Genomic DNA, 25,528 nt, shown 5'->3' on the forward strand with positions numbered 1-25,528 from the left:
TATTATTACACATGGACCGATAACATTCCTGCTCCATTCTGACCTCTAATAACCTCAGCCCCGCCCCGCATGACGTCACACTACCAGGCCTCCACAACGCGCCACTTTCCCGCAGCCAATCACCACGTCGCTCTCTCTGTCCTCAATGGCACAAGAGGAAGGATGTCAGGGGGCGGAGCATGGCCGCACCTCCGGCCGCTGATTGGCTACTGCAGTCGTGGTCGCGGCGTCGCTTGCTGCTGTACGTGTTCACGGCGGTGACACCGGCTGCGGCGAGCACCTTGTACGTGCGTCTTCTACGTACAGCAGCGTCAGTCAGCGGCGGAGGAGCCGGTGCTCCCATCCCCGGGTGAGTGATCGGCATTACCGCGGCGCTCGTCACCAAGGGAACCAAGTCCACATTGCTCTTCCGAGGTAACTGGCGGTCATTGCGGTGACTCGTGTGTGAGCGCACCCTGCATTATTCATGTCGGCCGCCCGGCATTGTCCTGCGCCGCCGGCCCTAGCTATAAAGCGCTGTGCACCTATCGGGGATAGACTGGTGTCTGACTGGGAGCCATAACCGCATTGTGTGATGTGTCCGTCCGCATGGGCAAAAAGTCCCAGAATAATAGAAACGCAGGAGGACACATGGCTATAGGCAAGGTGTGGGAAATGGAAACACGACATCCCGAACGTGGCTTTATTCAGTATGGAGAGTGAGCGGCACGTGTAGGAATCCCGGCATACAGCTGCTGTCACTGGGGTGGGGGCTGAGGAAGGCTCTGCCACTATAAGCACTCGGGCAAATCATCAAGATCCTCTGCTGGCAGCTGCCGGTGCAACTGCCACCCAAGATGTCCCAGATGTGCTGGAGGCAAGTGTGGAGCAGGCGTGACAGCTCGCGTACCCACAGGCCGGGCACTATGGTGCTGAAAACCTGCCCCTGTGAAGTGTCCACACCTCATTGACCAGTTCCATAAGGCACGGCCATTGATGGCAGCCGAGGCTGTACGTGCCTGTGTTTCTGTACATGGCGCTCGCACTCTACTGAATAAATTGAGAAGTTTTAAGTGTTTCCATTTTTTTCATCATTTGCTCAGCATTACTGTGGATCCATCCTGAGATTTCCAGAATTCCACCACTTCTTCTGTATAAACCTCCAGCAGCAGTGTGACGAGAAGGCTGGTATCTAGATATATTACGGATCACTATTAATCCATGTGCACTCCACTGGGGTCTCATGTGGGCTTGGAATTGAATCTGTTGCAGAAATCCAAGGTAGATTTGTGGTTTTATCTGACACATACCCCTAAGGCTGTGCGCTCACGCTGCACTATTGCTGTGGTGTTTTTTTTTGTGTGTTTTTTTTTTTTTGTTTTTTTTTTTTTGCAGATTTAATCAATCAGATCAGAATCAATACTGCAAAGAAAAACCCATCCCAGCAAAGTCTGAGGATCCTGAATTGCTGTGCAGATGTTGCAGATTTTTCCTTGCAGATTTTGGTGCATAAAAAAAATCTGCAGCATGTCAACTTTCTGTGTTGTTGTTGTTGTTGTTCTTCTTCTCCTTTTTTTTTTTCTCTGCGGAAATAATCCACTTCGCCTCATACATCATGCACCCGACATGGTGTATAAGGCTTTCCATAGCTCAGTAACCCAAGGTCATGGGTTCACATCCCACCAAGGACAACATCTGCAAGGAGTTTGTACGTTCGCCCCATGTCTACATGGGTTTCCTCCAGGTACTCAGGTTTCCTTCCACACGCAAAAAAACATACTGATGGGGAATGTAGATTGTGAGCCCCAATGTGGACAGTGACACCAATGGATGTAAAGCTCTACTCTGCTCTTCGGTGCCCCTGAATAATGCAGGGTTCCTCAGACCTGTGCCTTCCTTGTTTCTAGTTTTTCTCATCTTCTCTTCTTGCTGTCGCCGTCCTCAGGTCTGTGCCTCTGTCCTCTTGTTCTCGTCTGATCTCTTCTTGCTGTCGCCGTCCTCAGGTCTGTGCCTCTGTCCTCTTGTTCTCGTCTGATCTCGTCTTGCTGTCGCCGTCCTCAGGTCTGTGCCTCTGTCCTCTTGTTCTCGTCTGATCTCTTCTTGCTGTCGCCGTCCTCAGGTCTGTGCCTCTGTCCTCTTGTTCTCGTCTGATCTCTTCTTGCTGTCGCCGTCCTCAGGTCTGTGCCTCTGTCCTCTTGTTCTCGTCTGATCTCTTCTTGCTGTCGCCGTCCTCAGGTCTGTGCCTCTGTCCTCTTGTTCTCGTCTGATCTCTTCCATCTGATCTCTTGTAAGGCTCCTTTCACATTGCGTTTTTCTCTACGTCCACAGGTCCCGTCGGGGCATCCGTCCGGACCGCCCCTCCCCCACTCTGCAAAGCGTGCTCCGGACGCATGCGCCCGACAGTGCCATTCACTGCTATGGAGCGCACTGCGTTAGCGTGTGCTCTGTTTTGTGCCATTTTGTGCACATATACGTTTCTGCAGACGGACACCCGAACGTAGGTGGTCTACGTTCGGGTGTCCGTCTGCAGAAACGTATATGGGCACAAAACAGAGCACACGCTAACGCAGTGCGCTCCAAAACAGTGAATGGCCCTGTCGGGCGTATGCGTCCGGAGCACGCTTTGCAGAGTTGGGGAGGGGCGGTCCGGACGGATGCCCCGACGGGACCGGTGGACGTAGAGAAAAACGCGATGTGAAAGGGGCCTAAGTGGCTCACTCACATTAGGTACCCGTGTGCCCAGCACTCGCTCAGGTGGTGATCTCTCATGACTCCCATTGCACATGACCATTTGGCTCAGCCAAGCTTTCATGTGTTTTCCTTGGGCAGAGGTGAGAGATCCATTATCGGACCCTTCTGTCTGGCAGAATCTTATACCCCCTGAAAACAAACGTATTGGCCATTCAATCTGCCCGACCCTTCTCTCCCTAATGGTTGACCGGCCCCACAGAAAATGGAAACTTGAATAATATTAATGTGAATGTCCAGTTACGTCTTTGATCCCATTCACTTTTTGTACTTGGAAGCATTTACTTGTTTTATCTGTTGCAGTTTGATGCCGATGGGAAAATTGTAGCAGTGTCCTTACAACAAATCAGTGCAAAATCTAGCCTGATCTGCTGAACTTTCCTCCTCCATTGCCAGATGCAGTTTTGGTTGATCCTTTTTGTGCCAAAGAAATGATTTACGTCCGATCATTTGAAGCCTAGATGTAGGCTAATCAATATGTCTTTTGAAATGATGGCGTTGACCTTCACTGACCAACCATGACAGAAAAGTCATTTAGAAAGCTGTAATCTCCAGCATCAAGGGGTTGTGCATTAAATAAGAACTATGCAACGGTAAGGAGTGCTTATAAATAATAAAATCATCATTACTTCCCAGTCGCAACCCCTGACGATCCGGCACCAATATTTGATGTCCCATATACCATGTGTGACTGCTGCAGGCAATCATTGCACTCAGTGATGACTTACCTCCAGTCACATGCCACATCAGTGATATTTGTCAACAAATAGATCTGGTTCTAGAGGGTCCAGGGTATCACAGAATATGTATGCTTCAATTATTTTTAAGCATTTCCTATTACCTTTTTAATTTATTATTACTACTACAAGGCACAACCCCTTTAAAGGGAACCTGTCAGCAGAAATTTTGCCCTAAACCTAAACATTTCCCCCTTCTGCAGCTCCTGGGCTGCTTTCTAGCAAGGTTCCTATAGTTATTCTGCCCCCTTTTAGATCAAAATAAATAAAGTGGTACCTTTTCAGTTTGAAAATCTTGTTAATGGTACACGGGGGTGGGCTGTCTGTTGTCCGTTACTATCCCTCCTGCCGCTTTAGGCCGTCCCCCAACGCTCATTTACATACCTCAGGACACTGCCCAGTGCGTCCGAGGTCTCGCGCATGCGCCGTGCCACTGTAGCGGGACTGTGCACAGTGGGACCGCTGGAGGCATTGCGCAGGCACGAGATTATGGGCGACGCTGTGATTTTCATCAGCAAGCTCCCGCCCATAATCTCGTGCCAAATCTTTCCCCTCTGCCTCCACCGTTCTGCGCATGCCCTGGCCAGATGACCAGATGATCGGTGGTGTCCTGCTCCGCTCCTCCCATCCATTTCCTGCTCCTGGGCTAGATGGGAAAGAGGTGACGTTGGGTTATCTGGCCAGGGCATGCGCAGAACGGTGGAGGCAGAGGGGAAAGTGGGGGGCACGAGATTTTGGGCTGGAGCTTGCTGATGAAAATCACAGCGCCGCCCATAATCTCGTGCCTGCGCAACGTCACCAGCGATCCCACTGTGCACAGTCCCGCTACAGTGGCACGGCGCATGCGCGAGACCTCGGACGCACTGGGCGGCGTCCTGAGGTATGTAAATGAGCGTTGGGAAACGGATGAGCGTTGGGGGACGGCCTAAAGCGGCAGGAGGGACAGTAACGGACAACAGACAGCCCATCCCCGTGGTAGAATTAACAAGATTTCCAAACTGAAAGGTACCACTATATAAACTATTTACGGTATTTTGATCTAAAAGGGGGCAGAATAACTATAGGAACCATGCTAGAATACAGCCCAGGAGCTGCAGAAGGGGAAGCTTTTAGGTTTAGGGCAACATTTCTGCTGACAGGTTCCCTTTTAACCTCTTGGTGACACGGACTGTCCGTCCATGGAGGCTGTATGGAGCTGGCCCCACCTCGTACAGCACCGGTGCCACCTGGATAACTGCGGTGAACCGTTTAGCCAATTTCAATCACAACAGCATTTAGGACACTAGCAATGGCTGATGGTCACTTCTGACATAAGGGTACTAACAAAAAAATTGTAAAGTAAAACATTACAAATATTCAAAACAATTCTAAGAAAAAATAAACATTATCAAGATTAATTCTCACCTTTTACCATAAATAATAGAATGTAAAAAAAAATAATACTGGATAGGTCACCTCTTTAAAAAATCAAAAAGATGAATAAAATCTTCAGTATTTTATTATTTATTTTCTTAACTTTTTAAGCACTAAAAATGTAGCTATAACTTTAGCATCACCACAACTGTAAGGCTATGTGCCCACCATCAGTGTAAGGCCCTGTGCGCACTAGAAAATGGAATTTTCTTAAGAAAATTCTGCACCCTCTGAAAGATTCCCGCACCTGCGGTAAAAAAAACCCCGCAGTTTTACAGCGAGTTTTCCACAGGTTGTTTCCTGCGGTTTTTTACCATTATCTATGGCAAAAAACACAGGTACCTGCAGAAAAGAAGTGACATGCTCATTCTTTTTGCTGCAGAAAACATGCAGCAAAACCTGTAGGGGGAAAAAAGCCTCAGTGTGCGCACGGCATTTTTTTTTTCTTCATTTTTTTTTTCCTACCATAGGTTTTGCTGGGTAAGGACTGCAGAAAAGTTATGAACATTTTTTGCAGGAAAACATGCAGCAAATCCGCGGTAAAAAATGCCCACAAGCTTAGGCCTTGGTTCCACTTGTGTTGTACACTGATGAGTACAATCCGATAAAACATCAGATTGCACTCGCACCAGTGTAAAACAATGGGGCAGCGTCCATCCTCGATTCTTTTCTCATACCGTATTGGCATAAGAGAAGAATTGCAGCATGTTGCGTTTGGCTGCGAGTCACGGCTCACATACCCACATACAAGTCTATGGGAGCATGTGAAGCAGCGTACTGCATTCAGATGTCATCAGAGTGCAGTGCGATATATGCACACAGACAGTGGAGAGGAGGGCGAAAGTGCTCTCTCCCTCTTCTCCGTACCTGTGATCCGCTCTCAATATCAGATCACAGTTGCATGACCTTCAGCTCACGCTCGCATCAGAGCCTGAGCGGAGAGTCATCAGCATATCGCATGCAGCGCTTTCCTATCGGAAGCGATACGCAAGAGGAGGCAAGGCTTTATTAGCATTTTGGATGCACTGTGTTTTTCCGGTGTCCAAAGCACTGCATTGTAGAGTACAAGCACAGTGGATGGGATGTATAGAAATCTCCTGCCCTCTGTGCCTCTTCTAGACGTGCAGTAAAGTAACATGTTGCGCAGGTTTCCGAGCTACAGCATGTAATTGTATTGTTGCGGAGGCGTTGGTGCTCTGAGCAGGAGAACACAGCAAAAATACTGTCAGGTCTCTTCTCCACTTGCGTTTACAAATTCACAGCGACACTCGGCTACAAATGTGAGTCGAGTGGTCTGCGTACGGTGTGTTTTGTTTTCCTTACATAGCATCCGTATGACATGCGAGCGTCATGTGAGTGCTATGTGAGTGTTTATACATACCGCGTCAGACTGGCTTCCGGAGGAATCTCCAGTAATACCAGGTCTGGCTGCGGTTACATGCACTGAACCCCGGAGCTGTCACCTGAGCTCCAGAAATCAGCCCGGTGTGTTTGCAGCTATGCTGAACTGAACAGCAATCGCTGGGGAATCGATCACTCGGCGCTCGCTGCTCAGGCTGCAGTCTGGAGCTCAGGTGACAGGTCCGGAGTTCAGTGTATGTAACAGCGGCCAGGCCTGGTGTTACTGGAGATTCCTCCGGTAGCCAGTCTGACGCGGTATGCAAGTGTCAAGGATCCGTGTGACATGCGTATGCCATCTGTATGACATGCACATGCCACCCGGATTCTGATATTTATTTATTTTTTTTTTTCTTGCACCCATAGGATTGCATGGGGGTGCGAGAGCTGAGAGCATGCTGCGATTTCACCGAGAGCACGAGACGTGCCGTAAAACATTTAGCAAGAGGACACTGCCTCATTAACACTGGTGCGAGTGCGATCCGATTTTCTATCAGATCGCACTCGCACATAGAAATCGCAAGTGGAGAAGAGCCCTAATCCTGATCATGTGCACAGAGCGTGTTCTCCTGCTCAGGACACTAGTATCTATGGAGGAGAGAACGCATGCGCCCAGAACGCCACAAAGCCTGATCATTCGCACGCACCCTTTATCCTGGTTCATTGAATAATATTAGTAGGTTGTTTTTCCCATATCCAAATCTCCCCCAAAAACCTGGAAAATTTATTTTTTATGTGGAAAAATTCCTTTCAAAACTACAACTCTGTATATGATAATTCCACATACATAGTTGTATGTCAATGGAAAAATAAGCGTTTTGGCTCTTGGAAAGAGCAGCTCTCCAGTCTCCTGGCCACGTAGGATCTAATGCCACAATAATTATGCTTTGCCTATATACTGTAGCATCATCATATTCCACAGCGATTTACAAACTTCATCATCACTGTCCCCATTGGGCTCACAATCTACTTTCCTTATCAGTATGTCTGTGAAGTGTGAGAGGAAACTGGAGGAAACCCACAAAGATCCTTACAGATCTTGTCCTTGGTGGGATTTGAACCCAGGACCCCAGCACTGCTAAGCACTGAGCCACCTTGCTGTCCACACAGTTGTGTATCCGTCACAAGCCCATCAAAGTGCTGGTCCTGGACATTCGGACCCTAAAATAGAAAAGTGTTTATAGAATGGTGCAGCCAGGAAGCCCTGACTTCTGTGACAGATCGCGGCCTGGGTCCATGTATGATTATCATGGCGGCAGTGGTGGGGAGATGACCCTGCTTTCTATTCTTATTCAAGCCCCTGCAAACAGTTTGTGTTAAAAGCTTCATTATCTATTGTCAGTAAACACTATAGTGGAATGCTGCCACTAAAAGAAGAGCCGATGCCTATAAATAGAGGAGCCGGGCACGTGTCGCATGTAATGGAAACACTGCGGCGCTCTCCGGATGCCTTTGCTGGAGTGCAGCCCGTGGTTAGTAGCAGCAGCCGGATTGCTGACTGTATACTGGGAATGTCACACCTTGTCATTCACCTTCTCTGTAAGGGCGAGATAATAATCCCTGTACATTATCACACGTGATTGCTACAAAGTACAGTAGATAAGAATTCTCGCCTGTCACTTATAGCATGGAGAGACTGCAGCTAGAAATAATGATTACATTTGCTAGTCATCTTGTCCCCAGTGTTTGTAGCGTTTCCATGTGATCCTTTAGCAGGTTCTCTTGTAGACGTTATGCAGAGAACGCAGGGTTAAGCCTCATTCACACATGTGTGTTTAAACACACGCATCAAAAATGGTAGTGGTGTCATCAGTGTCATCTATGTACAGTCCATGTGTCCGTTGTTACCATCTGTGTACGGTCCGTGTGTCCGTTGTTACCATCCATGTGTCCGTTATTACCATCCGTGTATGGTCCGTGTGTCTGTTGATACCATCCGTGTACGGTCCCTGTGTCTGTTGATACCATCCGTGTACGGTCCCTGTGTCCGTTGTTACCATCCGTGTACGGTCCCTGTGTCCGTTGTTACCATCCGTGTACAGTCCCTGTGTCCGTTGTTACCATCCGTGTACGGTCCCTGTGTCCGTTGTTACCATCCGTGTACGGTCCCTGTGTCCGTTGTTACCATCCGTGTACGGTCCCTGTGTCCGTTGTTACCATCCGTGTACGGTCCGTTGTTGCCATCCGTGTACGGTCCGTGTGTTTGTTGTTACCATCCGTGTACGGTACGTGTGTCCGTTGTTACCATCCGTGTACGGTCCGTTGTTGCCATCCGTGTACGGTCCGTGTGTTTGTTGTTACCATCCGTGTACGGTACGTGTGTCCGTTGTTACCATCCGTGTACGGTCCGTTGTTGCCATCCGTGTACGGTCCGTGTGTTTGTTGTTACCATCCGTGTACGGTACGTGTGTCCGTTGTTACCATCCGTGTACGGTCCGTTGTTACCATCCATGTACGGTCCCTGTGTCCGTTGTTACCATCCGTGTACGGTCCGTTGTTGCCATCCGTGTACGGTCCGTGTGTTTGTTGTTACCATCCGTGTACGGTACGTGTGTTTGTTGTTACCATCCGTGTACGGTACGTGTGTCCGTTGTTACCATCCGTGTACGGTCCCTGTGTCCGTTGTTACCATCCGTGTACGGTCCCTGTGTCCGTTGTTGCCATCCGTGTACGGTCCCTGTGTCCGTTGTTGCCATCCGTGTACGGTCCCTGTGTCCGTTGTTGCCATCCGTGTACGGTCCCTGTGTCCGTTGTTGCCATCCGTGTACGGTCCCTGTGTCCGTTGTTGCCATCCGTGTACGGTCCGTGTGTCCGTTGTTGCCATCCGTGTACGGTCCGTGTGTCCGTTGTTGCCATCAGTGTGCGGGCCGTGTGTCCGTTGTTGCCATCAGTGTGCGGGCCGTGTGTCCGTTGTTGCCATCAGTGTGCGGGCCGTGTGTCCGTTGTTGCCATCCGTGTGCGGTCCGTGTGTCCGTTGTTGCCATCCGTGTGCGGTCCCTGTGTCCGTTGTTGCCATCCGTGTGCGGTCCCTGTGTCCGTTGCTGCCATCCGTGTACGGTCCGTTGTTGCCATCCGTGTGCGGTCCGTTGTTGCCATCCGTGTGCGGTCCCTGTGTCCGTTGCTGCCATCCGTGTACGGTCCGTTGTTGCCATCCGTGTACGGTCCGTGTGTCTATTGTTACCATCAGTGTTTTTCATGGATGGATAAATAAATGACAGCTTCTGCTATACATTGCAATGTTACGGTATATACGGACAGCACACGGACTGTACACTGATGACATCTGTGCGTTGTATGTGTTTTTTCATGGACTTGTATTGGCCCTTGTCATCCATGCTGCTGGAAAAAAAGGGACCTGTGAATAGCACCATAGGTTATAATGGGTACATGTATTCGTGAAGAATACGGATGCCTGTATCGGGCCCTAGGGGGCACTTACACTAAACAAGGAAGGCTTTTACCGATAATGCCAACCTCTGATCACCTGATGAATGAGCAAAACACTTGTTCATTGGGTGAAATAATCTTTTACCCTGATAAACAAACAAAAAAACAGCAGATCTACGGCACTTGTGCTGCTGAGAACAATGGCCACTATGCGCACATAATGATCTATTGCTGTGTGCTGGGAGATGCACTCCGCTATTAAACCACTGCTGATCAGGAAATATGTTGCCAATCAGCGGTCGTTTAATGTCACAGGTGATGTCTGAGGGGAGATTTTTTTTTTTTATTGTATGATCTGGAGAATTGCACCCATGGGTATAATTGTGATTGTGTGTGTGTGTGTTAAAGGGATCCTGACAGCTGATACCTGCTGCCCAGTCCGTGGCTGTATGAGCTCAGCCAGGTATGTTTGACTCCATAAGGCTACTTTCACACATCAGTTTTCTGCATTCAGGCACAATCCTTTTTTTTCCTGATCCAAAGGATCCAGCAAAAAAATGTAAAACCGGATCCGGTTTTTAACGGATCCGTTATGCCGGATGCGTACAAAACCGGATCCGGTGGATACGGTTTGCATCCGTTTTTGCATCCGGTTTGTCCTTTTTTTTTTTTTTTTTTTTTTTTTTGAAGGATCAGCTTTTTTAATTAATTTGGTGCATGCGCAGTTTACAAAAACGGATCCGGTAGCCGCATCCATTTTTTACCGCATTGCGCCGGATCCAGCGTCCATAGGCTTTCATTGTAAAACACGCCGGATCCGGCGCGATGCGTTTTTTTTGCCGGACAAAAAAAACGTTGCAAGACACGTTGCCTCCGGCCGCCGCTTTGATAAATTTTGCCGCATTCGGAAAAAACAGGATGCAACGCAAAGCCATCAGGTACAATCCGGTTACAATGCAAGTCTATGGGGATAAACCGGATGCGGTACTGGATCCGATTTACCCGTTTTTTTCCGGATTGTACCTGATGGCAAAAACCTGATGTGTGATGCCTAACTCTGCCATGTCTCAGAGAAAAACGCTTATTGGACAACATGTAGCAGCTGTCACATTCCCTTTACAATATTGGAGTGATGATGATGGTGATTTTAGAACCACACAAGGTCTCCGTGTCTGTTTTACTCAATCAGTGCAGTAATGGATTGAAATTCAGTATTGCAGCCTCAGGCATTGGGTCTGTATATTCAAGAGGTCACATTGTAACATTACAGGGCATCCAGCAGCGTCCGGGGTCACTGATTTCCACAGCAGAAGTGAGCAGTGCCAATGACGTGCTGAGACCCTTGCTGGATCAACAGGGATCATGCACACAGCTCTTCCTCTAATGAGCAGGATACCTGTATGGTGCTCACCCATGGTTCTTGCTTTTCAGTAGGTGTCTGGGGTCATCAGCTTCTATGAGGATGTAAGCTCTCACATGGACCGAGGAGAATCATTTGATGTCATTTATCTTGACTTTAGTAAAGCATTTGACATTGTCCCACATAAAAGATTGATAAGTAAAATGAGAAAGCTTGGGCTCGGGGAAAATGTGTGTAGATGGGTAGGTAGCTGGCTTAGTGATAGAAAACAAAGAGTGGTTATTAATGGTGCATTCTCAGATTGGGCCAGGATCACTAGTGGGGTACCACAGGGGTCTGTACTGGGACCTCTACTTTTTAATATATTTATTAATGATCTGGTGGATGGCTTACAGAGTAAAATATCAGTATTTGCAGATGATACAAAACTATGTAAGGTAGTTAACACAAAGGAGGACAGTTTGCAACTACAGATGGATTTGAGTAAATTGCAGAATTGGTCTGAAAAATGGCAAATTAGGTTTAACACTGATAAATGTAAGGTTATGCACATGGGAAGGAGAAACGGATGCTATGATTACTTACTAAATGGGAAACCGCTGGGGAAATCAGACATGGAAAAAGACTTAGGCATCTTAGTCAATTAGAAGCTAAATTGGAGTGCCCAGTGTCAGGCAGCAGCCACCAAAGCAAATAGGGTGATGGGATGCATTAGAAGAGGTCTGGGGGCACGAGATGAAAACATCATTCTCCCTCTGTACAAATCACTCGGCAGACCACACTTGGAGTATTGTGTGCAATTTTGGGCACCGGTGCTCAAGAAAGACATTACTGAGCTTGAAAGAGTTCAGAGGCGGGCTACTAAAATAATAAATGGAGTGGGTGCATTACAATACACGGAAAGGCTATCAAAATTAGGTCTATTTACGCTAGAAAAGAGAAGACTTGGGGGAGACCTAATAAATATGTACAAATATATCAGAGGGCCATATAGAGATCTCTCCCATGATCTGTTTCTACCAAGGACTGGGACAAGAACAAGAGGGCATTCTCTTCGATTGGAGGAAAGACAATTCAATATTGAGCCTGAAGAAGAGACCTGAGTAGTCTGGAAAGCTGCTATTATTACCATCTTTTCAGTTGGCCATTAAAAGGTGTCAACCACTGGGGACTCTGTTCTTTTAAACAATTTTTTACCCCCAGAAGTGAACACTCTTGATAACTCCGTAACCCATATGTATACATAGACCTCAATAACTACAACCGATCTTGATATTGCATATGTGAGCTGTGGACTGGTCACTTGGCGATATATGGTAATTTTGCATGTGATGCTTTTATTTCCTGTCTGGCTGAAGCGTTGCGCAGCGATTTCTGCTCTTGCAGACGACCATCTGCTGTCGATGATGAATTCTTGGCCCAGACAGTGTACAAATTAGATTTTCCTGCGTCACATGGAGGTTACTTCATTACTCCTGGTTCTGTCTTCCAGATTCTTCCCTGCGTCAGTCAGGATCTGTACTGTAGCTGGTTGTCAGAGAATTCAGATTTGATGGAACGGCTGGTATACTTTTGATCAATTTTGTAAAATTCTTGTAACTACAAGCCAATGTATTTATTTAGATATTAAACTGCTGTATGCCCTAAATGATCTCAAAGGCAGATAAATTGGGGGCAACATTAACACCGTGTGCCCACAATGAGTTATTGATGCTGTGTCAAAAACGCAGTATCTTAAAGGGAACCTGTCACCAGGTTTTTCCCTTATGAGCTGCAGTCACCATCAGTAATTTCTTATATACAGCATTCTAGAATACTTTATGAAAGAGCCGATGCCGCTTTGTATAGCGTAAAAAAGACTTTTATAATATTCGCCTAGGAGGCGGTCCGGTCTGATGGGTGTTGCTGCTCTCGCTCCGGCGCCTCCTCCTTCTTGTGTGACCGCCGTCCTCCTGTCCAGCCCCGTGTGCATGACACGTCCTGCGTCATTCAGAGAGGCCTCCATTGCACTCTTGCACATGGCTGCTTTGATCTGCCCTGCTGAGGACAGCACAAAGTACTGTAATGCGCAGGCGTGAGGAAAGGTCAAAGACATGCGCACTATATTACTCTGATCTGCCCTCAGCTAGGCAGATCAAAATGCGGATGCGCAGGTGTGGAATGATGGAGTCCTCTCTGTGAATGACGCAGGATGCATCATACATACAGGGCTGGGCAGGAGGACGGCGATCACACAAGATGGACGAAGCGCTGGACCGAAAGCAGCGACACCTTTCGGACTGGACCGCCCCCAGGTGAGTATTATAAAGGTGTTTTTTTTTTTTTTTTTTTTTTTTTTTTTTTGCGGATTTATTTATATGAATCTCCTCCCACTACCCTTGTGGATGATGTAGGATGTGTCTTCCACACAGAACTCAGAAGGATGACTGCGATCGTGCAAGATAGACGAGGTGGAAGAGGTGTACAATTGGGTGTCGTCAGCATATACCGTATTTTTCGGACCATAAGACACACTACCCCCCCCCCCCCCCAAAAAAAAATGTTGGGGGAAAGTAGGGGGTGCATCTTATGGTCTGACTATAGGGCTGCGGCTGGGAATGGGGGTGCTGCAGTGGAGCCGGTCATCGGTGGCACGAGCTGGCTGTGGCAGCGCCTGCCGTGACCACGTGGGCCCGCTCATTACATATGCACGCCCATCATCCCTCAGCGCTGAAGCCAGCGCTGACAGGTGGGCGGGATGATGGGCGGGGGGTGCGCACCTATTAAACAGCCGGCCCGCATGATCACCCCTGGCAACTACAGCCTGGAGTGTGCGGCTGTATTCCCTGCCCCCCGCGCATCATCATCAGCGCGGGGGGCAGTGAATAAGTACGGTAGACTCACCCGTCACCGTTCCCCTGCAGCACCACGATCTCCTCCTGTCTGCCGGCCAGCTGATCTGTGTAGCGAGCGGTGAGCACAGAGATGACGTCATCCCTGTGCGCGCTCTCCACACACATCAGCCGGCAGACAGGAGGACATCGCGATGCTGCCGGGGAACTGCTCCACACAGGTCAGCGCCGGGGGCAGTGAATCTATACTCGCCCGTCACCGTTCCCCTGCAGCACCGCGATCTCCTCCTGTCTGCCGGCCAGCTGATCTGTGTAGCGAGTGGTGAGCACAGCGATGACGTCATCGCTGTGCGCGCTGCTAGTCACGCAGGTCAGCTGACCGGCAGACAGCAGGACGAGCGATGCTGCAGGGAACAATGACTGCTCCACACAGGTCAGCAGTGCTGTTGCCGCCACAGACAGGGGGATGGGGTATATAGCAGGATAAGGGCATATTCCAGGATGGCAGTATATAGCAGGATGGGGGGAGCATATAGCAGGATGACAGTATATAGCAGGATAAGGGCATATACCAGGATGGGGTACATAAACAAGGCAGGAGGATCATTACCAGGATAGGGTACCTTAGCAGAGAATTTGGGGACATTACCCCCATAACAGTGTCAGCAGCAGATCCTTGTCCCATAAGTGTGTCATGACCACATTTTTTGCTTAAAATTTTATTTTCCTATTTTCCTCCTCTAAAACCAGGGTGCGTCTTATGGTCCGGTGCGTCTTATAGTCCGAAAAATGCGCTATAGTTGAAATAAGAAGTTTACATACACTATCTAAAAAGACACATATGAATGTTTTTCTCACTATCGGACATGAAATCAGACTAAACCTTTCCCATTTTAGGTCCATTAGGAACCAAAATTATTTACTTTTGTCAAATGCCAGAATAATGAGAGGGTGTTTTAAGGCATTTTGATTATTTCTGCAAAGTCAAAAGTTTACATACACTAAGAGTGCTATGCCTTTAAACAATGAGACAGCCCATATGATGATGTCATGTCTTTGGAAGCTTCTGATAGGTTTATTGGCAACATCTGAGTTAATTAGAAACACTTGTAGACATATTTTTAATACAATTTTTTTTATGACTTTGTCACCACCCCCTTTATTTTTAATCCTTCGTGGGTTCTCATTTAAAGGATTTTTGATATTTATGAATATTGTAATACACACCTGAAATACTGTTTTTTTGTGTAGCATCATGTGAAAGTCAAAAGAAATCCAAGATATCAGGAAGAGAATTGTGGACTTGCACAAGTCTGGTTTATCTTTGGGTGCAATTTCCAGATACTTGAAGGTGCCTTGTTCATCTGTACAAACAATTATACGCAAGTACAAACAAGATGGGCATGTCCAGCTACCATCCTGCTCAGGTAGGAAACTGGTTCTGTGTACCAGAGATGAACGTGCTTTTGTCAGACATGTGCATATCAACCCAAGAACAAAAGCAAACGACCTTTTGAAGATGCTGGTGGAAGATGGTAAGATTATGTCATTATCCACAGTGAAACGGGTTCTGTATCAACATGGGCTGAAACTGAAGCTCCACTCTTCTAGGAAGAAGTTATTACTCAAAAAGAAACAAAAAAGCCAGGTTAATGTTTGCAAATGCACACAGGAACGAAGACCTTAATTTTTGGAGACATGTCCTGTAGTTTGATGAAAGTAAAATTGAACTGTTTAGCCATAATGACCATCGTTACATTTGGAGGAAAAAGGGAGAAGCTTTGAAGCCTAAAAACACCATCCCAACTGTGAAACATGGGGGTGACATCATCATGTTGTGGGGCTGTTTTTGCTTCAGGAGGAATTGGTGCACTTCATAAAAGAAATGGCATCATGAGGAAAGAAGATTATGTGGCAATACTGAAGCAACATCTCAAGACATCAGCCAGGAACATAAAGCTTGGGTAGAGATGAGTGTTCCAAATTATTATTATTAATATTTATTATTATAGCGCCATTTATTCCATGGCGCTTTACAAATGGACAATGACACACAGCATACTGCCAAACTGGCTACAAAGTGGCTTAAGGATAAGAAAGTCAATGTTTTGGAGTGGCCATCACAAAGCCCTGATCTCAATCCCATTGAAAATATATGGGTAAAGCTGAAAAGGCAGGTGTGAGCAAGGCGACCTACAAACATGGCTCAGTTACACCAGTTCTGTCAGAAGGAATGGGCCCAAATTCCTACCAACTATTGTTGATGCTTGTGGAAGGATATCCAAAACGTTTGACCCAAGTCATTCAGTTTAAGGGCAATGGTACCAAATACTAATGAAATGTATGTAAACTTTTGACTTTGCAGAAATCAAAAAAAAAAAATGCCTAAAAAACATTCCCTTTCTCATTCTGGTATTTGGCAAATATAAATAATTTTGGTTCCTAATTGACCTAATATGAGAGGTTTATTCTGATTTCATGTGCGATAGTGAGACAAACATGCATATGTGTCTTTTTAGATAGTGTATGTAAATTATTATTATTTATTATTATAGCGCCATTTATTCCATGGCGCTTAACAGTGAAAGAGGGTATATGTACAACAATCATTAACAGTACAAAACAGACTGGTATAGGAGGAGAGAGGACCCTGCCCGCGAGGGCTCAAAAATGTCTGGTTTGAACTGTAGATGGTGCTTGAAACCAAATCTGCTGATGGGCCGGTGGATAGAGAGAAAAGCAGGGAGCCTAGGACAGAACCTTGCGGAACTTAGACATTAAGAGCAAAAGGATGAAGAGGAGTCCGCAAATGATTCTGTGAAGGAGTGGTCAGAGAGGTAGGAAGAAAACCATGGGAGAGTGGTGACCTTGAGCCCAATAGAGCACAGTATAGTGAGGAGGAACTGGTGATCCACAGTATCAAATGCGTCAGAAAGATCCAGGAAAAACGGCAGGGCGTAGTGGCCATTGGATTTTTTCATTAAAGGTCATTAGAGATTTTCATAAGGGCAGTTTGAGTGAATCGTAAAGAGAGATCAGATTGTAAAGGGTCAAGAAGAGTGATCTGAGAGATAACGGATTAGCCAAGGGTGGCCCAAACATTCCAGGAGTTTAGAGATAAAGGGAAGATTAGAGACAGGTCTGCAGTTAGCAACATGTTCTGGTTGAGGTATGGTTGCTTAAAGGTACCGTCACACTAAGCAACTTACCAGCGATCCCAACAACGATAGGGATCGCTGGTAAGTTGCTAGGAGGTTGCTGGTGAGATGTCACACTGCGACGCTCCAGCGATCCCACCAGCAACCTGACCTGGCAGGGATCGCTGGAGCGTCGCTACACGAGTTGCTGGTGAGCTCACCAGCAACCAGTGTCCCAGCCCCCAGCGCCGCGTGGAAGATGCTGCGCTTGGTAACTAAGGTAAATATCGGTAACCAACCCGATATTTACCTTGGTTACCAGCTCACGCAGCTACACGTGCAGAGAGCAGGGAGCAGCGCACACTGAGCGCTGGCTCCCTGCTCTCCTAGTACAGCACACATCGGGTTAATTACCCGATGTATGCTGCAGCTAAATGTGCACAGAGCAGGGAGCAGCACACTGCTTAGCGCTGGCTCCTTGCTCTCCTACTTACAGCACACATGGGGTTAATTACCCGATGTGTGCTGCAGCAACATGTGCACAGAGCAGGGAGCAGCGCACAATGCTTAGCGCTGGCTCCCTGCTCTCCTAGTACAGCACACATCGGGTTAATTACCTGATGTGTGCTGCAGCTACATGTGCAGAGAGCAGGGAGCAGCGCACAATGCTTAGCGCTGGCTCCCTGCTCTCCTAGCTGCAGGACACATCAGGTTAATTAACCCAATGTGTCCTGCAGCTAGCTACATGTGCACAGAGCAGGAGCCGGCAGCACAGGCAGTGAGAGAGGCTGGTATTGAAGGTAAATATCGGGTAACCAAGGACAGGGCTTCTTGGTTACCCGATGTTTACATTGGTTACCAGCCTCTGCAGAAGCCGGCTCCTGCTGCCTGCACAGTTAGTTGTTGCTGTCTCGCTGTCACACACAGCGATCTGTGCTTCACAGCGGGACAGCAACAACTAAATAATGGCCCAGGACATTCAGCAACAACCAACGACCTCACAGCAGGGGCCAGGTTGTTGCTGGATGTCACACACAGCAACATCGCTAGCAACGTCACAAAAGTTGTTCGTTACCAGCGATGTTGCTAGCGATGTTGCTTAGTGTGACGGGGCCTTAAGTAAAGGAGTTTTGACGGCGTGTTTTGAATGAAGAAGGAAATATACCAGATGAGCGAGAGAGGTTAAATATTTTAGGTAGGTAGTGATGCCAGCTGGGGACAGGGACTGGAGGAGATGTGAGGGAATATAGTCGCTGTTTGTAGGGCGAGAAGTGAGGAGCTTGGTCACTTCTACTTCTGTCACAGGCTCAAGAATGGAAAAGTGAGCTTGAAGTGAGGGAGGGGATCCATGTTCTGAGAGGATTGTGCAAAAATGTCCTGACTGATATAGTTATTTTTTTTGAAGGAGATAAGTGGACAGATCGTCAGCGCTGAATTTGGTGACTAGGGCCTGTACTTTAGGGCTCAGGAGGAAGTGGAAGGTTTCGAAGAGCCATTTTGGATTGTCCAGCTAATGAGATCATCAGGATGAAAGTGGACTTGTTTGGCCCGGTGGAGAGCAGAGTTATAAGTTTTGAGCATGACTTATGGGTGGATGAAGTCTTCTGCTGAAAGTGATTTTATCCACAGATGCTCGGCACACCTTGAGCAGTGTTGGAGAAAACGTGTTTGAAGTGTGTTCTGGGCTTTGCCGCTGCCTGTGTTGAGTCTTTTTGCGTGTAGCAGATGCTGCTTCATCCATGTCGTTCTGCACCGTCTTATTATAATGTGACAACGCTGAGTCTGGACAAAAGATGGAGGCGATCGGATCTAAAGATGACTGTAGATTGTTCAGAAGCTGCTGGCTATTGATGGGCAATACATTTCTGTATGTGTGAGAAGTGGGGGTGTCTTGGGTGTGGTGAAAGTTCTTGACAGAAGGAATGAAGGTTGTGGTCAGAGTGGGGAGAGGGGAATTAGTAAAGTCATTCACTGAGCAGAGCCAGAAAAAGACAAGGTCCAGAGTATAGACGTCTTCATGCATAGGAGAGTAGGAAGCTGGAAAAGGCTGACAGAGGAGGTTAGAGACAGAAGATGAGCTGCAGCTGGGAGAGGGGATCATCAGTGGGGATATTAAAGTCCCCCATGATGAGAATTGGAATGTCACAGGATACAAAGTGTGGAAGACGGGTGGCAAAATGATCCAGAAACTGACGGGAGGAGCCCAGAGTGTGATACACGACCGACACTCTCAAGGAGAAGGGTTTGAAGAGTCTAGTGGACTTCAAAGGAAGGAGACATAAGTGCGGGTACAGGAGGGATGACTTGGAAAGCACATTGTGATGAAAGGAGCAGACCAACACCTCCACCTTGTCTGGTCTGGGGGTATGTGAGAAATATAGTTCACCATACGAAGAAGAGAAGGTGAGTGATGAAAGTTTACAGGATTGTCAGGGTTTCTATGTGCTGCAGGATGAAAGCTATATGTACTACAGGCCGGCCAGCCGGGTTTGGGAGAAATGTCACCAGTGACTAGGAGATAAAGAGAAGAGAGTGCAGGTGGTTCAGTGAGTTGTGAGTATTGTGTGCGGTGGTAGTTGATGATTTAAAGTGATTGAAAAATGTCAGAACGGCCTCAGTGACGTACAAGGGAGAAGGAGGTGCTGATGTGAAGAGTGTCCAGAACCGGTAAGGGTACGTGCCCACAATCAGGAATAGCAGCATATTGAATGCAGACGTGTTTTTCCTGCTTCCAAAATTCTGCATTGTACAGTAGAAGCACAGTGGATGGGATTTATAGAATACCCTGCCCTCTGTGGTTCTTTTTTCTGCAACACTGACATGCGGCACGACTTTCCGAGCTGCAGCATGGCAATTTATGCTTGTGAACATGCAATTATTCTCGGCGCGAGAGCACCACGAACATCCGCTGCGTCCAGAACCCTGATTGTGGGCACGGACACTGCGTTTCCACAAGGGAAGACACGTTGCGTCTAGAACGTAATGTGTCCTGATCTAGGGAACGTACCCTAAGAAGGGGGGATAGGTGAGAGTAGGCAGCAGCTAAAACACATATGAAGGAGAGCGATATGAACAATACATAGTGTAGTACAACTGAACAAGAAGCATGTTTGTCTGAATATCTTGCATAGCTTACCTGCCCACATGCCATGTTTAATTGGCGAGACTCTTCGAAAATATTGCTTTTAGAAATACAATACTATAATGTATATGGCGCATGTGCCTAAAGGCCCCGTCACACACAACGAGATCGCTAACAAGATCGTTGCTGAGTCATAGTTTCTGTGACGCAGTAACAATCTCGCCAGCGATCTCGTTATGTGTGACACCTACCAGCGATCAGGCCCCTGCTGTGAGGTCGCCGGTCGTTGCCAAATGGTCTGGACCATTTTCTTCAAAGGCGATATCCTACTGGGCAGGACGCTTCGCTGAGTTTGACACCTTGGTCATTCCGTGTCAAGTGGACCAGTGGTCCCCACTCGACGTTCTCCGATTTTGCTGAAAATTTATAAGGATGTACATGTATGTTTGAAAAGAGGTTCTGTAAATTTTTAGGGCCAGATCTCAAATATATTGGGCACTGTTGACCTTTCACTGGAGCCCCCCCCCCAAGCCTGCGGCTTCAGCTAAGAGGATTTTGCAAACTTTGGCACATAGCCATTAGAGTTCTATACTGGCTATGATGCTGAAATTTGGCATACTAGCTCAACTTTTGCTGCTAAATGCGATAAAATTATTACCAGCTATGACAAAACAATATTTCGGCCGCAATTTTGTGTCAAAGTAGCTTGCAAAACGCCTCGCATAACATTTATTAATGCATCATGGTCGTCGACTGAAATTTCAGAAATATTTCCAATCCACCAGTTCCTATCGTAAATGCAGGCAATGTATTGCCCTGGCTGGAGGTTTGCAATTGGCACAAAAGGCATTTCTGATCTGACAGATCCATCTACATGGGCAATGAAAGATGATGGCTCATTTCACACCCTTGAAATGTGAATCTTTTTGTCATCAATTGGCACAAACTGGTGATTTTCTCTTGTTCCAGCAATTGTATGTCCATCTTTGAACCTTTCCTCTTGAACTACCCGTATTTCGTCAATTTTTTCTTTTGGAACAAAAAAAAACTTGATTCCATGCAGTTGCTCGTTGCAAAAGTTGAATAAATCCACCGGGGTCAGTATTTGGTTTTCAGTTGGGCGTTGAAGACTGGCACGAGCTGCCAACCTCTTTGCTGTCCCCCCAATCCCATCACAGGGCGACTTTCCATGACTGGTACCAAAACAATTCCATTCAGCGCTGATATTGAAATCAGCATTGTGGTGGCACAAGTTGAGAAAATTTTTGAAATTTTTGTACTGGGCTGCAGATCCATCGCTGAAGTAGTGGATATGATGAATCCCATTGATGAGAGTCTTGAGATACTCCACAATTACTGTTAAAGTGTGGACTGCAACAAGGGTGTCAAATGACCCTTCATCTTTCATTGCAAATTCAGCAACAATTCCAGACCACTTACTTAGACTGAACATTATGGCTTGGGAACCAACAAAAGATACCCAATATTAGGCTTGGGTTCCTAGGCAAAGACACCCACCCTCAGGCTTTGGAACCTGCGATAAAGAGACCACCCGCGACTTGCCTTGCACGGCTATCGGCCATGGCTCCTAGGTGATGGGGCTGCTAATTCTCGAAAGACAGCATTATTACAATTCTTAATAGGATTATAATACCAATTCTTAGGGAATTGGTTGTGGTATAACCACCATGGACCAACGCAAGGGTTTGAGTAGTGCAGTTAGCATTCATTGCGTATTAATAAATAACACCATGTTCAGTGGCATTTTTCTTTTCTTAAATGGAGAGACTCCAAAAAAACCCCAATGATCCTTGTAGAGAAAAATGTGCTCTTTCAAATGATAACAGAATTAATATATTTTAGGGGTACCCTTTTTGGGAAATTTTGACCTAAAAATAGGTAAAATTCGTTTTTTTTAAGTTTGTCATCATATGTGGGTGTGAATATTTCCACAAATACATATGCTTTGACCGTGATATTGCAGCAATGCAAAGTCATGAAGATGTTTGTTGTACAGGGCAAAGCACCAGTTACTATTGGTTTTTGGTCTTGAGTTATATATATATATGGGCAAAGTTTGGCATAAATTTTATGCGAGGCGTTTTGCAGGCTACTTTGACACAAAATTGCGGCCGAAATATTGTTTTGTCATAGCCGGTAATAATGTAATCGCGTTTAGCAGCAAAAGTTGAGCTAGTATGCCAAATTTCAGCATCATAGCCAGTATAGAACTCTAATGGCTATGTGCCAAAGTTTGCAAAATCCTCTTAGCTGAAGCCGCAGGCTTGGGGGGGGCCTCCAGTGAAAGGTCAACAGTGCCCAATGTATTTGAGATCTGGCCCTAAAAATTTACAGAACCTCTTTTCAAACATACATGTACATCCTTATAAATTTTCAGCAAAATCGGAGAACGTCGAGTGGGGACGTCCACTTGACACTGAATGACCCACCTAGCAATGACCTCGTAACACGGACCCACCGCCTGCCGAGATCGTTATACAGGTCGCTGATCGTTACTGCGTCGTTGGTAAGGGCTGCCTGTGTGACATCTCACCAGTGACTTACCAGCGATCCCTATCAGGTCACATCGTTGTTGGGATCGCTGGTAAGTCGTTGTGTGTGACTGGGCCTTTAGTCACATCTGAATATTGTGGAAGTGTCTGATAGGATGTTGAACACAATTTGCCTTGTTTGAATAATTAAGCGAATAGCAAAAAACCACAGCAGACATTTGCTAAGCACTATACACTAACTCTCATACTGGCCAGAAAAGACCATAACACATCAAGTGCAAGAAAACTGAACATGTAGAAGCAAACACAGGGCATAGCAAACATAACATCAAGAGCGATGTTCACACTTGACAGATGTAACACATGTGAATCAGTGAATAATACCTTCTGATCACTTCTGGGTCATTTCTGCTGTATTTCTGCTGTACTGAAGATGCAGTCAGAGCCCGGGTATATGCAGCAATACCGTTACTCAATATTTATCAACATTAAACCTCATTCACACTTCCTCTTTTGTAAACAGATAGCATGGACACATTCTACTCTGTAGATGTTTTCATATGGCTTGATGGTTATCAAACAAACAAATGGAGGCACATCCTACTTTGGTTTGATTTACAGATTGGACCTCCCAATAAATGAATGGGTCTGCGGACAGCATACATATGTTTATCGTCTGTGCTGTGTGAATAAGGCCTTAAAATAAAACCAGAGCCTTGTTGCCCACCTCACCTGATGATTTGCTTAATAAAATCCACAGCTCTTCCATATTTTTTGGCACCATTACTTTCCAGGAGGTTATGGAATAATCTCGCTCAGGGTTCAGTGGGGCGGCATGGTGGATCAGTAGTTAGCACTGAAGTCTTGCAGCGCTGGGGTCCTGGGTTCAAATCCCACCCAGGGCATAATCTGCAAGGAGTTTGTATGTTTGCTCCTTGTTTTTGTGGGTTTCCTCCAAGTTCTCTAGTTTCCTCCCACACTCCAAAAACATACTGATAGGGAATTTAGATTGTGAGCCCCAATGGGGACAGTGTTGCTGATGTATGTAAAGCGCTGTGGAATCAATAGCGCTCTATATAAGTGAATAAATATATTATTGTTATATACAGTTCCCTGCACAGAGGGTACCTTGCAGTGGAAAACTAGGACTCACTGATCAGAAAGCCATTGGAGGGAGGTGAAGGTCCTCATCAGCGGGGCTTCTTACTGGACTCTGCTGACCCACCACTAATGTGTAATGGCTGGAGCCTGGTCCTGGAATAGTGGGAAGGCAGCAATGTAATTGGGCTCCCATAGTGTGATCCTGTCGTATTCTTACCCTACTACATAACTGGCGTTTCACATTATGACATTAACCCTCATATACAGCCATTAATGACCTCTTGCCATGTTTCTTTGGCTATTCAGGAGCATGCCCTACAAATGTAAGGCCTCATTCAGATGTCTTCATGCCCTACAAATGTAAGGCCTCATTCAGACGTCTGCATGCCCTACAAATGTAAGGCCTCATTCAGACGTCCGCATGCCCTACAAATGTAAGGCCTCATTCAGACGTCCGCATGCCCTACAAATGTAAGGCCTCATTCAGACGTCCGCATGCCCTACAAATGTAAGGCCTCATTCAGACGTCCGCATGCCCTACAAATGTAAGGCCTCATTCAGACGTCCGCATGCCCTACAAATGTAAGGCCTCATTCAGACGTCCGCATGCCCTACAAATGTAAGGCCTCATTCAGATGTCCGCATGCCCTACAAATGTAAGGCCTCATTGACGTCCGCATGCCCTACAAATGTAAGGCCTCATTCAGACATCCGCATGCCCTACAAATGTAAGGCCTCATTCAGACGTCCGCATGCCCTACAAATGTAAGGCCTCATTCAGACGTCCGCATGCCCTACAAATGTAAGGCCTCATTCAGACGTCTGCATGCCCTACAAATGTAAGGCCTCATTCAGACGTCTGCATGCCCTACAAATGTAAGGCCTCATTCAGACGTCCGCATGCCCTACAAATGTAAGGCCTCATTCAGACGTCCGCATGCCCTACAAATGTAAGGCCTCATTCAGACGTCCGCATGCCCTACAAATGTAAGGCCTCATTCAGACGTCTGCATGCCCTACAAATGTAAGGCCTCATTCAGACGTCCGCATGCCCTACAAATGTAAGGCCTCATTGACGTCCGCATGCCCTACAAATGTAAAACCTCATTCAGACGTCCGCATGCCCTACAAATGTAAGGCCTCATTCAGACGTCCGCATGCCCTACAAATGTAAGGCCTCATTCAGACGTCTGCATGCCCTACAAATGTAAGGCCTCATTCAGACGTCCGCATGCCCTACAAATGTAAGGCCTCATTCAGACGTCTGCATGCCCTACAAATGTAAGGCCTCATTCAGACGTCCGCATGCCCTACAAATGTAAGGCCTCATTCAGACGTCCGCATGCCCTACAAATGTAAGGCCTCATTCAGACGTCTGCATGCCCTACAAATGTAAGGCCTCATTCAGACGTCCGCATGCCCTACAAATGTAAGGCCTCATTCAGACGTCCGCATGCCCTACAAATGTAAGGCCTCATTCAGACGTCCGCATGCCCTACAAATGTAAGGCCTCATTCAATGTCCGTTTTTCCCGTACTTGTTCTATCTGTGATTTTCATGGAGCGATCACATCCCCAGTAAAGTCTATGGTGCAAGTCACATGTTCGTTTTTATTTTATTGTAGACCTTGTGTCCGTCCCAAAAATCACAGTAACATGTCCATTTTTGTTGGGAGTCACTGATGAAAATGATCCTTTGGGTCCATGAAAGTCATGTACAGCACACGGATAGGGTCAGTATATAAACAATGTGCGGTCTGTGATTCACATTGTAATGGATAGGAGAAGCTTTGTGGTATATTTTAGCCTTTTGAAAAAAAAAATCGCTGCCAAAGGATCCAAA

General features: G+C 46.7%; 1 protein-coding gene across 2 annotated transcripts in view; it reads left to right on the plus strand.

Annotated features, from left to right (window-relative positions):
* Positions 1-228: 228 nt before the first annotated feature.
* The window catches only part of ACSL3 (acyl-CoA synthetase long chain family member 3), a 157,825-nt gene continuing 132,525 nt past the window's right edge, over positions 229-25,528 (plus strand). Inside the window, exon 1 of one of the 2 annotated variants that reach the window (XM_075340824.1) lies at positions 229-414. The gene's annotated coding sequence lies outside the window, so the exon portion shown is untranslated. The remainder of the gene's footprint in view (positions 415-25,528) is intronic. The other variant, XM_075340822.1, reaches the window with a different exon arrangement.

This window comes from Anomaloglossus baeobatrachus, chromosome 3, assembly GCF_048569485.1.
Source record: "Anomaloglossus baeobatrachus isolate aAnoBae1 chromosome 3, aAnoBae1.hap1, whole genome shotgun sequence".
Taxonomy (NCBI): domain Eukaryota; kingdom Metazoa; phylum Chordata; class Amphibia; order Anura; family Aromobatidae; genus Anomaloglossus; species Anomaloglossus baeobatrachus.